At 38.9% G+C, this 23,587-nt stretch overlaps 1 long non-coding RNA gene across 2 annotated transcripts in view; it reads left to right on the top strand.

The window, feature by feature from the left end:
* The first annotated feature begins 517 nt into the window (after window positions 1–517).
* The window catches only part of LOC112947526, a 29,508-nt gene continuing 6,438 nt past the window's right edge, over window positions 518–23,587 (top strand). The window contains exon 1 of one of the 2 annotated variants that reach the window (XR_003249421.1): window positions 518–566. This is a non-coding gene — a long non-coding RNA (uncharacterized LOC112947526). Of the gene's footprint in view, window positions 567–13,740; window positions 13,887–23,587 lie in introns of those variants that run through there. The other variant, XR_003249422.1, reaches the window with a different exon arrangement.

Below are 23,587 nucleotides of genomic sequence, written 5' to 3'. Positions count from 1 at the left end.
TGTCTTAGCCTGGAGGAGCATTCCTGAGAGGTGTCCCTGCTCAGAGGGAGATGCTGATCACAGCTGGCTGGCATGCAAGGAGAGTGCAACAGGCTCCAGGGTTATTSCCAATATTTATGGGACAAGGTGATTGACTTATAATCATCTATTCACAGACCAGCTGAGTTTTGGCTGGTGCTCACTGACTTAGCTGGTGGGTATTGCATTGCTGTTACCTGTCTCCCCAAGGCCAGCAGAAGGTCTCCCAGCAGTTGCAGCCATCCTCTTATTGAGGATGATTGTCCAAGTTGGGGGAAAAAAAGACCAGAAATACAGCTACCATAAACAACAGCAACCACCCATTCCTCTTAACAAAACACAGGAAATGACCAAAGGCCTAGGGCTGAGCTTAAATAGAGCTCCTGAGCCTATGRGCAGGGGGTGAGTAGAGGTCCCAGGTGAGGCTAGTCAGGACCACTACAGTGTTTAAGKGCCCTAGGGGCCCCTTTATAAAGAGGCTGAGAGGAGAAATTTTTTGTTTGTTTGTTTGTTTCTTTGCTTTGTGTGGGGCTAATGTTTGTAAAGATGTAAGTGTGTGTGTTATGGGGCTAGGAAAAAGAGAGCTGAATAAAAGAGAGTTATAAGATAAATATTTAGTAAGGTAATATCTTAAAGATAAGGAAAAAGAAGAAAAGGAAGGGGTGAATGCAGAATGGGGAAAAGTAGGATAGAAAAATAACTCAAGAATTGGGGGTATGGGATGAGGAAAGTAGGATTTTCTAGGGGCAAAGAAGAAATCTAGTAAGGACAGATGATCGTCATAATGAGAATGATTTAGCTGTAGGATAATGATGTTATAAAAATACAATGTGAGATTTAAGTTGTATATTTATTTCTTGTGTATTTCTTTCTCTTGTGTTAGAGAAAGTGAACTTGGCACTTAGGAAAGTGCCAACCATGGGGTTTTTGTTGAATTGCTCTACCTTAATTTTTTTTCTTTGTTTTTGAGTTTTTTTTTGCTCTTCTAAATAGCAGAGTCTTTATTTTTGTAAGCCGCTACTAGGTTTTTCTTTACAAAAAAAGTTATAGCTTTAAATGTTATTTTCCTTTCTGTCTCACTTCCCCCTCTGAGCTGCAGCTTTGTATGGCCTGATTAAGCTTGTGGCTGTTTCGTCCTTTGCTTGGGTGCATGTTTTGCTCACTGTTAGTTTTATAATAGAGGAGTTAGAGTTGTAGCGAATTGGTTCTGGAGCTTTCTTGTAATGAATCAAGTGTGTCTTTACATTAGGAGAGCTTGGATCAGATGTCTAAGTAACTCTAGTAATTTCTCAATCCATGTGTTCAACTTGAAATGCTGCTGTCTCCTTAATGATGCTATGTCTCATTTTATATGTCTTGAACTCTTCCATTATATAGTCTGTTTTTTCTTTTTGTGGCAATTCAGTTTTTTCCCCTCTTTCCTTTTGCTTCCTAATCATGGTTTTTGATGCTGTTTTCATTGTCCTTGACAACTTTGGACCAATGAGCAACTTTACAAAATGAGAATGAAACATAATATAGTTTTCATGCTTCTACATTCAAGCATATGTTTTAAGATGTATTTAAATTCTTATTACCTTGATATACATCATATTTTGTATCATTGTAGTACTTCAGTATTTGATGATCTAAATCTAATTGATAAACAGACTATTTGAAACAGTAGAAAGATGATCAATTCTCTTAAAACAGAAGAAATTATTCCTAGCTTTAATCAGTGATTATTTCTGTGCTATTTTCCCTGTTCTGTTTTCCAAAATACTTGAACCACATAATCAACCAAAATCTTATTCACTGAGACAAGCTAAGTGGCAATGTGAAGCACAGAACAAAAATACCTGAATGCAGTATGCAGAGTGTTGGGAGGCTGTGTTCTTGTATGATGTTGCAATGGATGCTGTATCTTACCTCTGCCTATATTTGAAGGGAGATAGCAATATGGGGTTTAGCTAAGGTCAAATCCTGCTGTCAGTTTTACCCTTACATGATCTTACAGATCCAATGCCTTAAAAAAGTCCAGCTGACCTTCATGCTGTCTTAGAAACCTGAACCATAACCAAGTTTATTCTTACTCTTAAATTCAAATTCATCCACAATTTGGCAGACTGGATAATCTGAACTACAACAGCTAATTTCTCAYTTAAGACAATGTCTAAAGAAATGGATTTATGAGAAGGACATAAAAAGCTAAAATCAAATGTCATGTTGCGTTTGTCAGCAAAAAAAAAGGAGACCTCTTATTTTTTTCAATCTGACAGGTAGAAGGTGTGTTGCCATTTCTGGTATGTCTTAATAGGAACTGWTAGGATTACACCCCTTTACCATAGAAATGGGAACCATATACTCAAGTTGTATTTTTCACAATAAGGTATATTTTTTATTTGAAATTGCTTATTATATATTGAGTATACAGGCAAATGAGTTGAAACAGTGTGGATGCAATTGTAACTTACTAGATTGTGGCATCAAGCAAGAGTCAGATTTGTTATGAGTGTTCTGAATAATCTTCCCTTGCTTTCTTCAACCAGTGATGAAAACTGTTCCTGTATTTCAACCAATGTGAAAATACAGCAATATTTTAAGAGTCTTTCCATGCTGTGCCCTGCTCTACTCATGTCTTTGTCCACCAGTTCTACCTTCAATGTTTTTCACTTGTGTTTCTTCTTACACCCATTTTTCAAGAAGCAGCTGGAAGCTCAACATTGTTTCATGATCACAACAGCCAAGAGAAATTATCAGTGTTTTATCTACCAATTCTGATTATACTGTGCTGATATTTTAGAACTTGAAYGCAAAAAGACATATGTTCATGTTAAAATTCTTGGGTCTGAGCACTTGCTGGACAGTACATGGTGCCAGAGGGTTTAAAGAGTTTACAAACGTGCACCTGTGGTGAAACTGGAGGCCAGCACTGCATTCTGTATCTGCAAGTGGTGCCTGGAAGGAAGGTGGAGCTGCTTCTGTTCCTGGTAACAGCAGCCTCTGAAGCAGAAAATGTTTTTCATGTTTTCAGGTTTTTCAAGTATGCTAGAGGCGGATGACTAAAACTGTAGTGCAGGAATTTGAGGAGTATTGTCTCATCTGAGGAAAATGAAAATATATATTTTTTTGCAGAATTTATGGAAGAGGAGCATAGAGTACTTCTTGTCTGATAAAGAATGAAGAGCTGCCTTGCAGTTTTGAGTACCTGTATCTAGGATAAGAGAACAGGTCTTGAAAAGAGGAGACATGCAATTAAGCTAGGATTAAAGCAAATAGATTTTTACCAAGCAAGAGAAGTAATGTAATACAGGACTTTGGTTTGCAAATAGTATGCAGTCTGGGCATGACAGAAAATCCAAAACATTAAAAGGATGGAAGGTTTAGCCAGAAAGGCATGAAAAGTTCAGAGAGTGCACAAATAAACACCACATGAGAGCTGCACAAGCCAAAAGCAAATGGGACACATCTTAATCTGTGATACAGGAGGTGAATTAGTGAGCTGTCAGAAACAGTTACTTCAGAACTGGAAGCAAAGCCATAGGTAGTAGAAAGGAGGGAATTTCAGTGCTGTGGGGTGGGAGAGTTTGTTTTCTGRATCTGTGGGTAAATGAATTGACGAAGATGTGAATGCTAAATAGCATATGGAAAACTTAAGCTGTCTCCCTGAGTTAGTGTTGATCCCTTGAGCAATATCTGAGCAGTGTCCTGCAAACCTTCTAATGCCTTATACACYATCAGTCAGCAGCTTCCTCCTCTTCCTTGTGACTTATCCTCTGTGTTTTTGTCCCCCAGCAGTGGGACAGCTCAGGTGGGCTGACCAGGCATGATGTGGTGCTCTTTGCTGCAGCCTGTGCAGCTGCCCCAGGATGAATGAGGCTGGGGTAGGAAGCTGCAGAGCAGTGATGGGCAAGCCTTTCAGGCTGCCTTTTAGGTGAATTACCTCCAGAAGGGCTTCAGTGCTTCATGCTGTGCTAAYTTCAGCAGTGCTGCCAGGGTCCAGAAACTTGCACTGCTGCTTTGAGGGGACAAAAAGGAAAAAACCCAAACCTAAAACAACCCTTTTAGGCTGTGGGAGGGCAGGATGTGGACCAAGAGAGAAAGCAGGTGTGAGGAACTAATACTTTATTGAAGTAAAAGATATTGAAGTAAAATAACACACTTTCTATCTACATAATAAAAGAAGCACTAGCTCCACTTCACCTTCAGTTCCAGCTTGAGTGTTGCATCTTATGTAGCTTAGTTGCAGTTTGAGGCTTTTTAAAGACCCTTTTTCCTGGTCAGGATTCTAACTGCTGAGTAGGGGTTGGGAACTGTATCCATTCCTCAGTAAAGACATTTGAGGGTTTCCTCCTGTCCCAGACAGCAGATTGTTTACATTGATCTTGCACAAATGTTGCAGTGTCCAAGTTGTCTGTGCTTCTGTAGGATTTGATTGCTGTTGGTCAGTGCATGCAAAAGCTAAGGTGAGGGTCATGACAAAGTGTGCCTTTATGAAGTAACAATGCTTAAGAAAGCGTAAGTTAGATAAAGCATCCAGAATCCATCACTCTTTCCAAGCTGGCAGAAGTGCTTCTTACACCATTGCTGCAGATTCTTTCAAATAGGATGTATTCAGACTACAAGTAGYCATTACACCTACGAGTGTTTTGTAAAATGAAGAAAACATTTTTCCCCAAACTCACAGCTCCTTTAGTTTGTCATTTAGCAGAATCTCAGCGATGTGTAGAATTTGAAAAAAAAAAAAAAAGGAAAAAAAGTGTTTAAAAAAACACATTTGGAAAAATAAATGATTCCTTTAGCTTAACACATTGTAGTTGAAAGCTGAGAAGTGGAGAATGAAAACTGTGTCCCATTTTGCTAAAGGTCCACTGCTAGCTGAGGTGAAACTGACTGGTAAATCTTTATGATAAATAGTTAATATAACTAGATACGTCATTATGTCTTGTAAGGAAATAACAAAGACCCTATGCTTGCAAAGGCTATGGATTTCCTTTAATTTTGCATACCATAAGTCATATTGTTACCCACTGATTGCAATAGTATGCATATAAACTTTTTTTTTGCTAGCCTATAACCTAGTACTTTATAACCTAAAATAATGCAAAAGCATGAAAATTTTCCAAAATTAGGAAGAAACTTAAAAAATCTTGAATGGAGTGGCTGCTTTTTTGGAATGTGAGGAAGCCTCATGGTAGAAAAGACAACTTGCCATAAGCCCTGAATCCTGCTGKTTTTTTCTGATTTTGGTCCTTCTAAGTCTCTAACTGGGCCTTATTTATATTTCAACATAACTTTTCAGGCCCTGGAGTTTCACTTGCTTAGATAATCTCTTTATTCACTTGATATGCATATATACCTATAGACTTTTTTGCATGTAATTAAAAATCACTCAACAGATTTATTTAAAAAAGGACAAGTGACAAGTTTCTAAGGATGATAGAAATTGCTGTTTTAAGCTTCATTAATTTTTTTATGGAAAAGTGCTCCTGGCATTGTACAGTTTCAGAGAAAATCTTTTGATATGCGTGTTARCAGCAATTTGTGATTTTAGGTGACTGTATATTTAAAGGATTATTTCATGCCTTCTGGGAGAGGTGAGTCAATTTAAAGACTAACAGGAAACTTAGCATGAAACGCAAGCCTGTTTGATACCCTTGCAAAGTGTTTACTTAAGAGACAGCTCTAACTAGTGAGTAGGTACCTGAATTTTGCCACATATTGCTGTTTTGTTATACTGTCATTTTCATGGCTCAACCTGTAGATGGTTCTGAGCCCATTGATAACTATATTTGTCAACTATTGCCTTGTGTCTAGTCATATAACATACCACAGGTAGGGTCTAGCTGCCAAGAAAGGACCCTGCAAGTTCCTTCTCAGCAGAAGAGGTTGATCTATGACCACATTTCTACACAGCTGAAGTGCTGGGGCAAAAGTAGAAAAAATACTATAGAAAAAGAATAAATGCAACTTACTGCCTTCTTYAGTAACAGTGTTGATGGGGAGCAAGACCCTGTATTCTGCTATAACCTTGAGATACTGTGGGAGAAATATATGAGAACTGTAAAAATAGTGGGAAGTGACAATTTCTTCAACTTCCACAATAAATACTGGTTGTGGAATAACTAGCTGACATGGTAGCAAAGCATAATCTGTATTTATCTGATCTTAAAGAAAACCTGCTTTTGTCCTATAGAGTGGGGAAACTGTTCAAGAAGAGCTTGTCGATGTAAAAATATAACCTGGGTTGTCCTGCCAACCAAGATCAATAATGGTTTGTGCAGCAAATGCTGCGCTAGGGAGACTAAGGTGGTGGCAGCTACTGCAATGTGAGTATGTTAGTTCTTTTTGCCTCTAGTTTTGCAAAATGGCCTAGGATAGCACAGAGCATGAATGAGCAGCAAGTTTCTTGGCCTGGGTTTAACTTAGGGGAAACCTCCACCTATTGTATTACAGATAGTTTTATGTGCGGTCTTGATATAAAGAAAGTAGAAAAGGTAAAAATGACATGACCTAGAAATGCTTGCTGGTTTAGGTTATTAAAAAATTAGGCAAATCTGGGCTCCTAAGAGAAAACAAATTTGATGCGACTCCTGAATACTTTTTCCCYTTTTCCTGTACTTTTTTTAGGAAATGTTGTCTTGATGTTCCTGTACAGATTTTGCTTGAGCTGTTTAAACTTCCTAATCTGAAAAAAATAAATACCAGTTAATGTTTACATTCATGACAAGGTGGCAGGCCTGGAACAGTGATCCAGATCCATAAGGCTTCTCTTAMAAGTCTCCTCATATTTTTAAGAAAGCCTTTCTCAAGAATTATGATGAACAAGTGGAGCGCTGTATTTAGCAGCAGGGAGGCACTAAGGACTGTTTCTGTCCTCACCATTAAATAGTGCAGCAGTTAATGGGAATTACTTCTGAATATTTTACAAGTCAGTTGAATGAAGAAACCAGGCAAAGACACATATAGATCTTCTACTCCTTAATTACAGGCATCTGACATACATAACACTAAATACCACATTATCTCTGATATTGTAAAGGGAGTGGATGGATGCTGGTACAGATAGAGATCAATTTGCTTGATTGCTGGTCTCCTGGTGTTTTTYACTCCCAACCACTGTAATTGTAGATGCATTTGAATACTTGGCAGTATTCAAATCACAATTTAAAGTAAATAGTTGTAAAATATATGTATTTGAAGTAACTGTTCATTTGGCATATTCCAGGAAAAAATGAAGAGGGATGATACCCATAGCAAAACCACTCTATTCTGAAAATGAAGAAATATTTTACTTTGAGGAAAATAAGGAGGCAGCATCCAAAGTTGTGGTTTTTTATCCCTCCTTTTCCTGCTTCCTGTAAGAGCTAATTTCTGAAGGTAGATCCTTGGCACTTTGTGAGAAAACAAGTTCTTCACAGCATTTTTTGGTTAAGCATCTCCTAAATATGACCAAATTWGTCACTTCTGGAAACACGGGCCTATGGCTACTTAAGATAAAAGGCCTTTAGACGTGAATGGTGTGTAAAGCATTTCAGGCCAACGCTGCTGAAATGCCCAAGGCTTTAAGTTAATTAAGTGTTCTGCAGTGTGGAGCTGGGTTGGGGCTGTTCTTGGAGTGTGCTGCTTCAGGTTTTAGCTGAGGCATGTTGTGAGGTATCCAGCTGGAAACTCACCACTGGCATGAGGCTCAACTGCAGTGTCACAATTGACTGTGGTCAGAGAGAGTCCTTTGAAAAGAACAGGTACTTATGGAAAAGAATAGTGAGCATTCCCAAATCTTGTGAAAGATTTTCTAAGGAGGTGTAGATAGACATGTGCCGACCAAGGAGTGGGAAAATSTGAGAATGGGGCAAAGGAAGATAGTGGTAGGCCAGAATTGGCAAGGAACTGGCCAGGCGAGAAGGAACAGAAAACCTGCATGGTAATGACTTTAGATTTGCAAAATGGAAAGAGTTTGAAAACAGTCCCTTGTAGGGCAAAAAGTTTTCTTAGAAACAGAGAGGCCTGGCTCATGGGTGACTCTGACCTACATCAGGGCTGGTTCTGCAGGCCTTGGTATTCCTGGCTGTGTAGAGCCTCCCTGGCTCAGTTTCCTGGACTTGCACGAGGTGACTTTTAAGGAGCCAGGCACTTGCCTTTGAACTTCTAGGTTTCTGGCCCTCCTTCTGCTTGGAAGGCTCTTGAGAGCTTTGCCCCAGTAGGCTGGAAGGATAAGGTAGGAGAGCAAGACTGTATAGAAGTCCACTCTGCAGCGCTTGCCAGGAAGTCTTCAGAGAAGCCCTCAGAAGTTGAGCTAGATACTGGGAACTGGTTTTCAAGTCAAYGAAATGGAGCCCAGGTTACCAGGACCTGTTCATTTGGAAACATTCCATTTAAGGTCCTGGTGAGTAGCAGACTCCAAAGTATTCCTGATGTAGGAAGTATTGTGTAACTCCTTATGGGGCTTGACGGCATCATCTCATTACAGGCAACCTGTATTTCTGACACTGCCTCTTCKGCATCAAGAGGGCAACTTCTATCCTTTCCTCCTTATGTTGAAACTGTCATTTTCAGTATAATTTGAAGTTGTTTAAGATCCCAGATAGAGCAGAAGAGAGATCTTGATTTAAAAATCAAGGGACTGATGCTGTTTTCAGGATGTCTTTGGTTCCCAGTTTAGCTCTCATCTGCATTGTTTTTAACCATGGTGACTAGAGGATTTTCATTCTTTAATACATTTGCTATAACTGTTTCTGATATTTCAGTCATTGAACAACACTACTATTTAAACTTTCTTTCTATAGGTAAATGCTTATTCTAGAAATAAACAGAAGAGTGGGATTCTCATCAAAGTCTTATAAAGATTATGCTGAGAGTTTATTCTGTTTRTATAGACTTTAACCATACTCATACACCCATAAGTGCTAGAGGAGTTACTTCCTGTGTTCCATTTTTAAAATACACATATGTGCATAATTATGCTGAATGTTACTTTTTACCTACTTTATTCTTCCTAGGTTACTTTCTAAACACTGGATATTTTTTCACTTTCAGTTTGTGGATTTGGAGCATAATCAAGCACTTTCTCAGATGCTCAGTTCTGCCAGGTCAAATACAACACACAGAGTAGGAAATACTCATCTGTAGTTTCAGAAGTGCTGAGGGGAGAAGAGTGGTTTTTGCTGCAAAGACTGAAGCCCCTCACAAATTTTTTTTTTCTCTTACATGCTTTAATGTTCTTCTGGAGCTCAGTGTGTACTTCTGGAGCTCAGTGTGTACTAGGCTTTCATGGTAGGAACAATGTACTCGCTTTTCCATATTATGATTTTCTGTTAGAATGGTGGTCCATGAAGATTTAAGTCCTTTTGCTTTCAGGCATTCAGTGACTTGGAAGTGGTGAATGATTTAAAAAAACACATTTTTTCCATCTTTTGCCATTTCATTCTTTCTGATACGTCAAGTGTTTAAATATTTGATTTATATCCACTTTTCCACTAATGACTAAGTGAAATAGATTTGGTGAAATTTTGTTTCTTGCACATACAAGTGCATAGAGGAGGTCTTCAGTTCTCGTTTTGATGAACTTTCCTGTATGGTAAGAAGAAAAAAACTAAAAATCTCCTAAAACATTTGGTTTTCCTCAAATTCATATGAGTCTCTATGTATGCATATTGTCTCTAGAAACATATACACATGTGAGGCTSTAGACCTGCATTTCTTGTGCTTTCCATATGTGTATTCCCGCCACTGAATTTTGTGTATCCAAGGAACAGGGCGGGGTGGGAAACTGCATGCAAAATGAGATTCTAGAAATCAGGGAACAAAATGTCATTTACACTTCTACGATGTCAAACCCAAATATTTTTAGGAAGCATAATTCTTGTATGCTGAGGTTTATTTCATTAATCCCCTTCAAGCAATTTACAGTTTGTCTTTGCTAAATGCAAAGAAATCAGAATGTAGAATGAAGAAGCAGGAGAGACATACTGTTTTTTTCTACATTGGCAATATATTAAGTTCAAAGTAATCTCATTCACAATAGCATGGTATTGTCTGTGTTGATGAAAGTGCCTTTATCATTTGGCATTTCTGTATTCCCTATTAAAATAAATCCTTGCAGAATTCCATTTACTTGTGCTTGGGAGGCTTTCATAGCCCTGCTCTGATGGCTTAACATTAGTGATTTATAAAATATTAAGCATTAATGATGTGATGTAACATCTTGCGTTCTGGGGACCCCATAATGGGTCATTACTTTAAAATGTACATAAGCATAGTAAACTATTAACAGCACTTATGAGTTTTTATGATGATTTTATAATGCATTTCTACCATAATATTTATGAAATATGCATTATGGAACAAGTCTCTAGGAAATGTGATGTGGTTAGGTGGCCAGAATGTAGACCTATGAGTCAGAATTTGAGTTCTATTTCTGGACTTGCCAGAAGGCACTTTCTAAAATTATCAGTGTCTATTTTTTCTCTCATTCTCTCTGTCCATATATTTGGACATTCATGAGAAAGATGAGATTATTTTGGAGAAAGGGTGTCCCCATACAGTTGGGCTTGAATCCTGGCACCCTGACCAAGTAGTAAAATTTGCCTCAGTACTTTTGAGAATTGAAATATTATTCCTTTCTGAATCCCATTCTTTTGCCTCTATGCATGTAGGCCAATGTTATTGGAGAAGAGGTGCTCATCCTAGCTGGCAATGCTGTATTTGAGGCCACTTAGCCAAAATGCATGAAAATCCCCWTACATTTCTTCTACTGTGTCCATTTGGTCAAAATCAATCAATTGGCAAATAAGTCAGACTTCATGTGAGATTAACACTAAGAGGCAAATATTGGCATTGGATTTCCCTGGTGGCTTTGTATGTTCAGCAACTACTGCACATATTTCAATTTTTTTCTCTGCAAATTTAATTTTAAAGACAATAAAAACATATTTTGTATCAATGATTCCAGCAATTGAAACYATAGTATTGCAGGTGAGAATGTAAGAAAAATCTTCTACTTGTCAGTATTGCATTATAATAAACACTTTTTCACTGCTATTTTAAAGAGAGAAAAACTTGTATCTATTCCTATGTCAGGATAGAMTGAACTGCTTAAAGTGCTGATGAATTCTAATAAATTATATTAATGACTTTTATAAATTAGTWTTCATCCAAAAGTTGTCATGTTTATGACTTTAATAGGAACTCTGGTTCCAGGAAAACAAAAATCACAACAWAAACTAAAAATGATAGATAAAAATCCTCTGTGACACTATAACACTCAAGTATCTTTCCAATAGTGCCAATGCAAAGAGCAGTGATGTTATACTCACTGTTGCATGAAATGACACAACTTATTGAGGCAATTTATCTTCAGTCTGTGTTACATGAATTATATATAAAAAGGTAGTCACAGGCAGTGTAGGACAGAAGAAGTAGGCAGGAATAATCTAGAGTGAGGTGTACAACTTCCCTGGTTTACCTTTGGTGCTGTAACTTTCATATGCAGCATGACTTAAAAAGTGTTGGTGCAAAAATCAAGCTCTGTTGCAGAAAGTAGGGCAGAACCAGTTTGCATGGTCTTTCAAAATTTTGCTTTCTTAACAAATATTTAAGATATGCACACTTGAAAATATTTCTTCTAGAACGAAGCTTGTCATGTAAAATATTGGATTAACCACATATGCGCCTAATTGTTCTCATTTTTTTAAAATTGGAATTTTTATGTGCAACTACCTCTAGTTGCTACTGCCCAATTTGATTAACATATATCCCATTTATATGGAAGGTGTTAGGCCAGTTGCTTGATCTAACAGTTCTAGTACAACTAGGGTGCTGCTGCTGCTCTAATAGATGTTACTGTCCCCTTTTCTATCTGCAGGATACATAGACTTCCATTCTTCTGGGTCTGTTCTGTTCTTGTTTACAGCCTTTTAGAAAATGKTTTTGCTTTTATCTCATACAGCAGCTCTGTCCAAAAGCAGCTTGCTACATAATGTGTTTGCTTCCACCCTGTGTATGGTTTTCCCCCACTCTGCACATTAAAACATACATTATTATTCTTTACAGCTTTGYCTATCTTCATAGAAGGATTAAATTCTTGTTTGGACTTTTCCCAGCTCACTYTTCTAGCTACCTTGGACCTTAGCTGCTCCATCTTCGTGTCCTGCCTCGCTTTGTTTGTTACTCAAAGTTCTCCAGAGGTAGGTGATGAATGTCTGTTTACTCCCCAGAATAAGATCTTCCTAATCTTAAAAGAAATGAGCTAAAAATATTAGGGAAAAGAGAAGGATGAATAAGTCTGCCATTGGAATCTCTGACAATAGGAAAACCAATACAAGGTTAGTGGGTGCCATGCACAGTTCAACTCTCTGYTGAACTATATGCAAATACTTTAAGCAATTGCCTTTTAAAGACTGCTGCTTGAAATTCAGGGGCATCAAGCGGGAATCTCAATTTGTTTCTCTGTTTTAAGGATTTTGTTTTCTTTTACTCCTTAGTTTTAGCACAGCTTTTGGAAGGCCGGTTGCCTGTTAGATACACCACACACTGAATTTAAAACCATGCTTTTTTGCAGAACATTCTAAAAAATCTTAACAAATCACTTTGTRGTCCATTATTTGTTACTGGTATGCTATATTTAGCAGATATTGATTTTTAGAGTGAAAAAGCAATTGATATAGCACTGAAAAAGCTGAGTGCTTTTTGTGGCTAATGGGACTAATAATTCCAAAACTGTGTAMTATTTTCCAGCATAAGCAAATGGATGAAACCTTTGTGCACAGATCTGTTCCCCTGTATATCCTTACAAGCAGAGTTTCTAACTTTGGTGTCCTTCTCTCTTTAGATATATACATTGAGACTTTTCCTTCTTGTCAAGACTTTAAACTGTTTCACAGCACTTCACTATGTTTTCTTTGTAGTGGTTTTTCTGTTTTGTGGAGAATGTGGCTTTGGCTGCAAGTGCCTACAGTTTCTCCATTTCTGTTTTTTCTCTTTATCTTTTGGACCCTGCTCTTTTACCRTGCTAATATTTTCAGGGAGACAGTGTAGATGAATATAAACTTTTATCATAGCTTTGGGTTTTGGTGTAGATCTGATAACTCTTTGAAGATAACCTCTACCAAAAGATTCATGTGGCTCTGAAAGAGTTACAGAGCTTATTTCTGTGTTTATAATAGCTTCTCTTGTGTATTTAAAAGGGATATGTGCAACAAGAGATGAATTAACATTTAAAGATAATTTCATATTTTTTTAAAGTAAACTTTGTAATGAATAGATGCTTCAATAAATTACACTTGCTAGAGTCAAACTGGTTTCATAGAAGGACACCTTCAATGATGAGACATATCATGTGCATTCACAAATGAAAGTGTGTACAGTTATTGGTTATTGTTCATTTTTTACTTATTCTGAAAGCAAAGTAATCATGTACCATATCTAGCGAGTAATCAAAGACAGCAAGTAGATCAGAGAACTCGGGGATGAAATTTGTTCAGATAAGCCATTTGTTAAACAATTACAACTAATGAGCATATTCATAAAAATCAGGCTATTCACTGATAACACAGCAAGCGACTAAAAGTCTGTTTGGTGGCAACATTATTTGCTACAAATAGCTGCTGCATCTTCAACTGTAAAGCTTTTATTTTTCTTTTACAGTGAACAAATACAGTTGAGGTATTAGCCTAGAATTTGGGGAGAAAAGTGTTTGCTTTCTGGTTTTGCTAATGGTTTTTCTACTTGCCTTTAGAGCAAAGCACTTYTACTTGGGTTGCTGTTGTTGTTTGCTCTGACCAAGATTGTCCTGCTGTTTCTGGCACTCCCTGATGGCAACTCCATGGTGGCAGTGCTGAATTTCAAGGAACCCAGTGTGTAAGGTGCCCCTTTGCTGGCTCTGCAGGAGGGTGAGCATGATTTTTTTCAGTTGCTTGAGCAATTGGCTTGCAAGCTGGTTGCTCTAAGTGACTTGTGTCTTTGTCCAGCCATGTCTGCTCCATATTTTGCTAAGCTTTCTACCTTAAACATGGCTACTCCTGCTCAAGCCTTAATGCAGAACAGTGCTGTGGATGTCATTTTTGTGGTGAAATGGTAAGAACAGGGTGGTGTGAAGAGGTCAGGTCTGCTGGCACACCCAAAGCCTGTGCTTTGAATTCATTTTGAGCTTGGCAGCTGCTCACCAGCACAGCTTTCAGACTGTGCCTACCCCAACCCTGCACCTAAGCTGCCTTGCTTGGATAGAGAGACAGGTGCCAGAGTGATTCAGCACACAGGCAGCATGCATGGCCAAAGCCTTGGGCCTGTGCTTTGAGTTCCTCCTCCAAGTTAAAATGGTAGCTTTGGTGTGTGCTTCGTATCCTAGCTCCAGGTAGAAGATGTATCATATTGCCTTAAATTCACTTTTCAGAACCCTAGTTTTGTGTTTCAGCTGATGTTTGTTAGATATGAACCGGAGAGCAGGTTTAAGTGTAGCAAGTTGAGAGCCACATGCTTTTCTGCAAGCCTGGTTGCTGCTCACACTGAAAACATGCAAGCTTGACTCTTCTTTTGCGCAGGGTGTCAGTGGTTGACCTCAACCCAAACTCCTAGAACTGGTTAATGTGAGGCAGTAGCTACATCCAAGGCTAGCAGGAGAACAGGCCGCTCTGAGTGTCTAGCCTTGGACTGAATTGTGGATTAAGGGAAAATAGTTGAATTCTGATTTTGGGAATGGGAATCTTGCACTTCATGAGTCACAGACTTCCTCTGTGAAGTGAGGAAAATATCACCAATTGGRGTACCTCCCTTTCTCAAACTTTGAGTTTGGGTTGTGATACTTGATTGGCAGATGTGCTGAATGTTGTTATATTGCTAAATCTGTTTTGAGCATCTGCAGAGATAGTTAATCCATGCCAGTCTCTATAAGGAGGATAAAATATTTAATGTATGGCCGAGAAGAGGATGGTAATGCAAATGAGTTCAGAATTGGAAATAACCTCATCCAGGTTGGTAGTGCATAAAGAGCAGCATGCACCTGTGCTGTTGGGGTCAGAGAAGGCAAAAAGAATTGACAATGAGACTTTAAAGTTCCTAAGAAGGAAATTTGCAAAGATTATTGTTGTATATGAGGATCTTTGGGCCAATAGCCAACAGCCTTTGAGACAAGGATGCTGTGGAGAGAGGATAGTTGATAGAGGTCTGTGTGTTTGGCCTCATTACTGTGTTATAGCTTAAGAGATTTTTTTAATGTAAAAAACATCAAAATGCACATAATAAGTGTAAACAGAGTGAGATAAACCTTGTTCTGCTGAAGATGGTTTATAATAACCTTACATTTTTGTTTGATAGACGATCGGTTTTATATTTACTGCATTTTAGTCTCTTGTCTTCAGCTAGTAATTTTCTGTGTGACATCAGGCTGAACTGGAGAAGTGGCACTTATAAGAATTGTAAAATGAGTAAGGAAAAGAGTAGGGAGGATGCTGCCGTATGTGCTGAAGGAGCATCTCTGTGCTTGTAGAGTGATTACTCCTCAAAGATCAATCTTAAGACAAAACTCACTTAATATTTTTGTTAATGACCTTGGCACAAAGGGTGGTGTGCTCAATGTGCTGATAACAAGCACTTGTGAGGCACTGTCWACCAGGATGTCATTCCAGGTATATTCAGAATATCACTGACACCTAGAGAAGTGCAAAGAGGATTCGGTGCTGTATGGGAGTAGTATTTCATGAAGAAATTTGGAACTTGCCAAGTCTAAACAATCAGTGAAGATCATGGCAGTGGGAATATTAGTCAATTGTAGAAATGAGACATCAGTCTGGCAGCCTGCAAAAGAGAAATATAAAAGCTTAAGGTGTTGCCTTCCAGTACAGCAAGGGAAGTGCTAGTGTTAAGGTGGAAGAGCCCTTCTGAAATATTTCCTTCTATTCTAGATGTACACATTCAATGAACAGAGGTCCAGAGCTGAACAGGTGTGGAAAAGGATTATTAAAATGAGTAGGGCATTAAAAACCATATGTATAAGAAGGAGATTAGAGGAACATAGTTTTAGTTCAGCAAAAATYAAAGCTGCTGAGGACATGCTTGTTCTCTATAAATAGATCAGAGAATTGAAGAGGGAGTGTGGACAACTGTGGCACAAAGACAAAGGGTTATAAGCAGCATCTGATTAAGTTTGGGCTGGAAATTAAAGGAATTTATTGAGTAGACTTTCTAAAGAGAAGCAACAATATTTAATTTTGGGATGATTTTAACATAGTTTTGTATAGTAAAGCTGAAGCAGTTCCTACTGAGAGGAMAATAGAGATGAGGGAACTAGTTTGGAACTGGGCACCAAGTGAAAAATCTGGTACAAGAAAAATAAATATTGGTTTATTATGTTATAAATAATAATAATTTTGGAAAGAACCAAATTGTTTTCAGTGTCATAATCATATTAGCTCAGGATGGGACTTTCCTTCAAGACTAAGGAAGCTGGGCATTCTTATTATGTTTTGGCTTATGAAAACAAAATAACATTATTAAGCTCTTTGCACTAGTCATTGTTTAGATATTCCTAGTTTTATGCTGTTTTAGTTTGTGGCTCCTAAAACAAACTTCATTAAAAAGTACTTATAACTTAGAGRTTTCATGGGGCAGTTAAGTTCTGTAAATGATACAAAATAAACSAAATCTGGAAAAGAATTGGCTCTCTGCAATCAAGTTTGAGATTGTATTCAGAAAAGAAACCTACTGCAACATAAAATGACTGAGATTAAAACATAAAGAATAAACAATTCTAGGAATAAAAAGATGCTAGAAGAATTCTGAATGTTCAGTTTTTACTGCRTTTTTATTCACTGCTTGTGGGTGGGAGGGGAAGCATATGAGATGTGTAAGAAGGTTTACTTTTTTCACAGGCCTGGCAATATTGCCAAGTTGGTAAATCTTCCTAAATTCCAATATCCCTATAAATAGCCACAAGGGAATTAATGAATATCTCCAGTAAAATGATGACAGTTTATTGTATCTTATTTCTAGTATTTTCTGTCTTGTAAAGAARCACGGAGGTTTCATCCAGGTAAAAACTGGCAGGTGACTTGATGGGCATTTGTCTCTTATCCATCATGGCTATTTGTGATTGTAATGGGCAAAAAATTAAACCTAAAATTCTCCTTTTGGAGATCTAAAGGAAACTATAACAGTTGTGCTCAGACAGACCAGGTTCTGAGATGAAGAATCAACTGCATGTGTTAATTTTCCTTTGAAGTTATTTAAGCCCTTTTATAATCTGACTAGGGCTTGACATCTGCATAGATGGTGGGGTATTTTAAAGAAACTTTTTAGTTCTACTTCTGGCCTTGCACTGTTGCCTACCATTKTAGTAATTCCCACATGCTTATGCAAGGCAGTTTTAATTTTTCCAAGTGATTACCTGGAGGAGGATGAGAATATCCATTTCCCRTAAGTATCCATCTTATCTTCCTGTGATTAGAAAAAAAGTTAGGTATTCTCACTTTACCAGAAATGGGCTATATCTGTTGTTCTTTCTCTGCAAACTTCTTTTTGGGGAGACACTGTTTGGATACAACTTGGTGCAGAGGGTCCCCTGTATTTTTATTCCTCTCCTGCAGTCTTGCAAGCATGCTTTGTCTGCCTGTGAATAAAGGAAAACTAAACTCGGAAGATCAAAGGCATTGCTGGTTTTATGCGCAGCAAATGGAGATGTGCAATGGGCAGCTGTTGTGAGGCTTACCATGAAAAGGCATAGTCATATGTGTGGTATTAAAGGATAAGCAGAATGCCATAAGGTGCCCAGGACAGTGCTTATTATTAGAGATTGCCACAGCATTTTACCCTACATGAAGTATTGGTGAATACAAATAGTAACCTGAGAGCAGGGAGCCTGAAAGACAGTCCTGAAGATATGTGAATGAGTGTGTTAGGYCAGGCTTAAATGAAGGGAGAAGAAAGGGGAAGAAGATTAGGAAACAGCGGCAACTGTTTATAGTCTGTTGGGGTTTATCTTTCAAGCTTCCCTTCGAGGCTAGGGGTGGGTCTGCACTGGCAGTGAAGGTGTGATTGCACAGCAAGTGAACACACAGCTGAGCTCAGCTCCCCAGGGAGAGCGGTAATGCTGTTGCTGGCAGGGGATGCTCCGTGGGTTGAGAAGCTAAATCTAAGCCCTTGGGAAATTTAGGTTTCCTGCTTGCTTCCTGGCTTATGTCTTCATCAGTATGACCTGTGTTAGCGAGCATGGGTGGGTGAGATTGCTGTCATGTGGAAGGTAAACCATCCTGTGAAGCTGAATGCTACCTGCAGTAAGCTGCTTGCAGTTCATGTAGTGGTTTAGGTTCAAGGTGTTGGAAGTTCTGTCACGGACATCCCTAGGAGGCAATATCAGTCTCAAACTACCTGTTCTTGACATCAGGTTATGTTTTTTCCCCCCCRCTTTGTGGCTGGATGATTATAAAAGTACTCCCAAGGCATCGAGCTCATGGGGTTTAGCACAAGTGGTTACAGCTGGTGCCCTGAAAGGCACTGAAAGCTGCATGGGACAGGTGGGCATCAGGGGAATTGCCTCCCTATCCATGGCTTTGGTGCTCAGTGATTTGCTGCTGCAGTGACTGTTATTCTCCCTGTTCCTTGTGTGTGGTGAAATGCAGGAGAAAAGAGCATCATGCCAGGGTAGTCCCCAAATATGGCCTGGGATGTTGGGTCACAGTTCTCTRGCTTGTGTTCTTTTTCTTACAACCTGTTAGAAAAATAACAACAAATGACAGGGTTCAGAAACCCTATGCGTATACYGACTCATGGATATAAAGATTTATTTCCTCATAACGCTGTTATCGATAGGAGATTCARTTCTGACGGTATTTATTTCTTGGTTCAAAAATACACGATACTCAGCTCAGCACATGCCAATGTCTGCTTAGTATTTAGGCAAATCCATTGGAAAAATTGAAGTATTGACTTCAGGAGAGAAATGTTGTAAGACAATAGCAACAATCATGTCTTCTGTTATCATTCCTACTACATAATTTTTCAACAATGAAAGCTTTAACAAAACCCTTTGAGAAATGAATTGCTGCTGTTCCTGTATAGATAGGCTTTGGGAACCTTAAACTGTACCTGTCCCACTATGACAGGAGTGGTATTCAAAGAGTATGGGATAGACGAGCTGTTTGTGCTATGGGAATATCCTCTTTGCTATTCCTTGCTTGATAACTGTATGTGGTATGGAAACATGATTAACCATTATGGAGTTGCACTGATTTTTGTTGAAATTAATCTGCTTTTCCAAGAAAGCAGCAAATGTGGCCCCAGACTTGGGTTCAAAATACGAATTCCAGTGCAAAGTGGAACATTTGAGAGTGCTGGCTATACTATGGACATTGCTACTGTATTTTTAAATGCTTTTTTGTTGTTTTTGAATTATATCTGRTTTTGTTAATTAACTAGAAGCAATCTTAATATTAGCTGAAGGAAAAATGTACAACCTCAAACTACAAARTGCTAGGGCCTGTTTTATTTTGGAGATTAGATTATGAATTTGCGAGGCTGCTAGGATTAATGATGGGAATTCAAGTTTATTGTGGAAAAGTGAGCATCATATATATCTTGCTGTTTAGTGCAGTGTGTTCAGATAAAACCTCACAGAGCTTTCAATAGCCGAGTTTCTCCGAGCCCTTTATTCATATGAGCAAACTGGTTAGCACTTGCCAGTAACCATAAAAAGCGGGAAACAAGGAGATTAATCTACCTATAGAGAGCAAGCTTTACCAATTGGTAAATTTATATGTAAGCTACAGAGACATCTGCATGCATCCTGCAGCCTACATGAGACCAGCTGGGACACATTCTCACCATGGCTGTGAGTTAAGCGGTAGCACTAATGGCTGTTCTGTAGCAGTTGAGGATCCTTTTCCTTGTGAGTCCAACACGTGTTGCCAAGCTGGAATGCAGGTGGATGTGTTAACATGGCAAGTTAGGGACAGTGACACAGGAACTCTGTTTCTTCCCTCCACATGCAGGCCTGAAAATGGATAGAGCAGCGAGGGGAGGATGCTCACATGACATATATCCTAGAGCCMAACTTCTGTGAGGGCTGCATCCTAAGGATTTACTTCATGATGTTTGTGAGCCATTAAAATATGTAGCTTGCTTTGTGCCCAGCTGAAAACTGTCACAAGAGATCTTAAAACAGGAGTCTCTAAAGAGAGCATATCCTTTCTTTCRTGTAATTGGTAAACTTTGGCTACTTCTGTGCTTATCAGTTGAATTTAATGCAAGCAACTTAGTAACTTGAGGAACTGAAAATATGAAAATGAAGTATTGCATCTTGGTAAGTTCACATCAGTACTCGAACTGTGTTTTTTGTGGCACTTGAGTGCTTTSAAGAAAATTACAAGAAAATTATTGTCTAGGATTTTAGGCATCTTCTGAAGACCTCTGTAAGAAATTCATGATTCTCTAAGATAAAATCTGCAGGAATGACAAGAAATACAGAATCCGTGCTGTAGAAGAATATTATGGTGAGTAAGTTATTCTGCAGGGTATGGTCTAAGCATAGCCTAAACACTTCTAGTTGTCTCTTCTGAGAAGGTGGTAATTCATGCACCCTGAAATCAAGGGGAGTGACTTCATTTGTTTCCTGCTATCATAAATTTTGCCATGATTTTATTTTAGGTTCTGCTTCTTTTTGGCATCTCTTTTTCAAGTTCATATTCCAAGCATTTTCTTCTTTGGAAGAACTTGCAGCAAGTTCTTTTGTATGTCCCGTTAAACTTAAGCTGATTGGCAGCACAACTTAAAAAAAAAAACTTATTTAGAGCTTCATATACTGACTGAATAAAATAAAAGTCGTTTTAAATCTGAACTCGGTATAGCTGAAATAGAGAGTCAACAYTTTGACAATGTACCTTCAAAGTAAACTGTAGCAAAAGAAGTTTGAGGATAAATATCAGAGCAGGTCTGAGCTTTGCTTCCCACTAAGAAGTCATCTGTCTAATGACTGTGTCTCCAAATCAGATATTTTAATCCTCTTAGAAGATTTAGAAGTGATCTACTTTGAGAATTACTCTGCCATTTCTATATTTAACTAATGGCAAAACTTCAGCAGGAAATTCATGCTGCTCACAAAATTCTGGAGTCTGATCATGTAGTCTCTTCAGAGAAATTTCCTCATTTTAGTGGAAACTTGAGGAAATAAGGCTTATAAAGTTTAGGTTAAGACTTTTCAAGATGAGTTTTTTTCTTCTACCTTGCTTTGAAAAAATCTAAGTGCTTCAATTTATAGGTAAGATGATTCTGTAACTATAATATGTTGCTGTCTGGATTCTTATTCAGTTATTTCTGTGTTGGACAGATCAGGCTCATGCTTTCATAAGCTTTTAAAGTCCCTTTGCAGTCTCAGGACATTGGTATTAGCATGCATGTCAGAAACAGTGACAAATATAGACTAATTAATAGCCCAGACAAATTCTGTGGTCGAGTCAATTTATTCCCAAGCCAAGTCATGATAATTAAACTCAAAAATACATCCTTGCTCAGACTGCTGGACTTGGCTTGAATACATGCACACCCTTAGCCATGTCCACATTGCTTGTGAATATTATTCATGTGCGCAGTTATTTGCCAGAAAAAATAATGGCAGGAATGAAAGATTCATTGGCAACTAACCAAACATTCCCTTCAGTCATCACTAACACAGCAACAATTTTGCTAGCAGCTTTTSCTTAGTTATACTGTTGCTATACAGACTTTACTACCACTTAAAATAGTGATATGTATCCCAGGCTTCTGAGTTACTACCCATGACAGCCATCCTTTGATTTTTACACCATTGATACACAAATGTCAGACTTATTTTTAAACATTTGGGATGTACCCTACTCTACAATCTGCTATTAGCAATTCTTGGCAAGGCCTTATCTCTTTGCTGCTGCTGCTCCCCTGGAACAACTCATGTTGCTCTTCACTGTCTTCATCACAGTACTGGCATCTAAGATATAATCAGGGCAGGAAAAAGAGTTCTGCTTTAAAAAGGGAACTGCGGTTATTGATATTTATATGCATGGCCATTAACAGTGATTAGAAATAGCAGACATCATTCCCAGATAAAGATGGTATAAAAGGGGACCTTAGGTCCCCTAAGCTTAAAAGACAATAATTTTCAAGTCTCTGAGAAAATGCTAGCTTGACAGTAGAAACAACCCTGCATGTGAGAAAAAGATGTAATTAAGTTCCTTAATGAAGTTTGAAATTGTTGCAGAGATTTTGTTTTTAAAGATCAAAATGAGATACATGAACATACAATTACAGSCACTCTGTATTTGATTTACCTACATAATTTTCTACCTGTGATTCAAGGCCAGGTTTGGTCAGCCTCGCTTATAATGTGGTGGCTCTGCAGATGAAGCTGTTGCATACACAGAATCACAGAACGATTGAGGTTGGAAGGGACCTCTAGAGATCATCTAGTCCAACTGCCTGCTCCAGCAGGGACACCCAGAGCACGGGGCACAGGGCAGCATCCAGGAACTATGTACAACTATGTACATAGCCAGGATGGCTATGTACAACTTCCTTAACCTGTTGAGGCCCCTCTTTTATGGGGTTTGTGAACTATTGCCCATCAGAGGAATGGCCTGGCAGTACCTAAAGGTGYTGTCATGGCAGAGGGCCAACAGCAAGGCTTGCAGGACAGCCCTGGGCATGCAGGGATACATATATGGGGGGCTGTGAAGCAAACAGATCTTGGCTGAGCTGCTTGGCTTGTGTGATTTTTTTCCCCCTCAGAGAAGCCAGTGATGGTGAGCACCAGCTTCCTGAAGATGGCAGAATATTTGTGTTTCTTCATCTATCATGTCATGGCAGGGACCGAGGAGCCCAAGGGTGCTGTGCATGCTCCAAGTYATGTCCCACAGTCATGTGGCCACCCACCTCTGCTCCTCTCCCTCCCATGCATTTCCCATCCTGCCCATGTATCGGGCCTGGGTCTCAGCCTTTGTCACAAGCAGCGTGCTCAGTTTTGTTTCCAAAAGTGGCATCTTCAAATGCACTGAGTCACTGCTGAACCTGTGGGTGAAGATGACAGTGATGACATTGCTAACATCCCACTCGGTGAACTAAGTTCCCTGCTTTGTTTGACGTGCAGTAAGGAGGGATACACTGAACCTCAGTGGAAGCAGCCTTTGGGAGGCTGACATTACCAGCAGAAATGTACGTTCTTCCTATGTCACTGAGATGTTTCAGAGTTTTCAGCCATGTGTCCTGTGTGCCTTCTGCAGCCCTAGAGAGCAGAATGACTCTCTAGTTTGTGCAAGAAAAGGTTAGTGTTCCTGCTCAAAGAGCTCCTTCTAGCTTGCACTGACCTGTGCTCCTTTTAGGGTCTGTGAGGGGAGTTCGTTGGGCAAAAAGCTCAAAACCCCATTCCCTTTCTTGACTGGCCTTCTCCTGGTAGGAGGTGAACTGAGAAGACAGACTTACTCTCCCACTCTAAGTCCCACTCTTATTCTCGTGACCTTCTGCAGACATCTCACACTGACATCTCCCAGAAACCCCAAGAGCCTCATCAATGCTAGCAGTTCCCATTGTGAATCACTTTGAACTGTGGTAGTGGTTGGTCTTTTTCCTGAACTAATGC

This window comes from Nothoprocta perdicaria, unplaced genomic scaffold (genome assembly GCF_003342845.1).
Source record: "Nothoprocta perdicaria isolate Ctin4 unplaced genomic scaffold, notPer1 scaffold_235, whole genome shotgun sequence".
NCBI lineage: Eukaryota > Metazoa > Chordata > Aves > Tinamiformes > Tinamidae > Nothoprocta > Nothoprocta perdicaria.
Note: the sequence above shows the minus strand (reverse complement) of the source record. Positions and strands in the feature narration are given on the sequence as shown.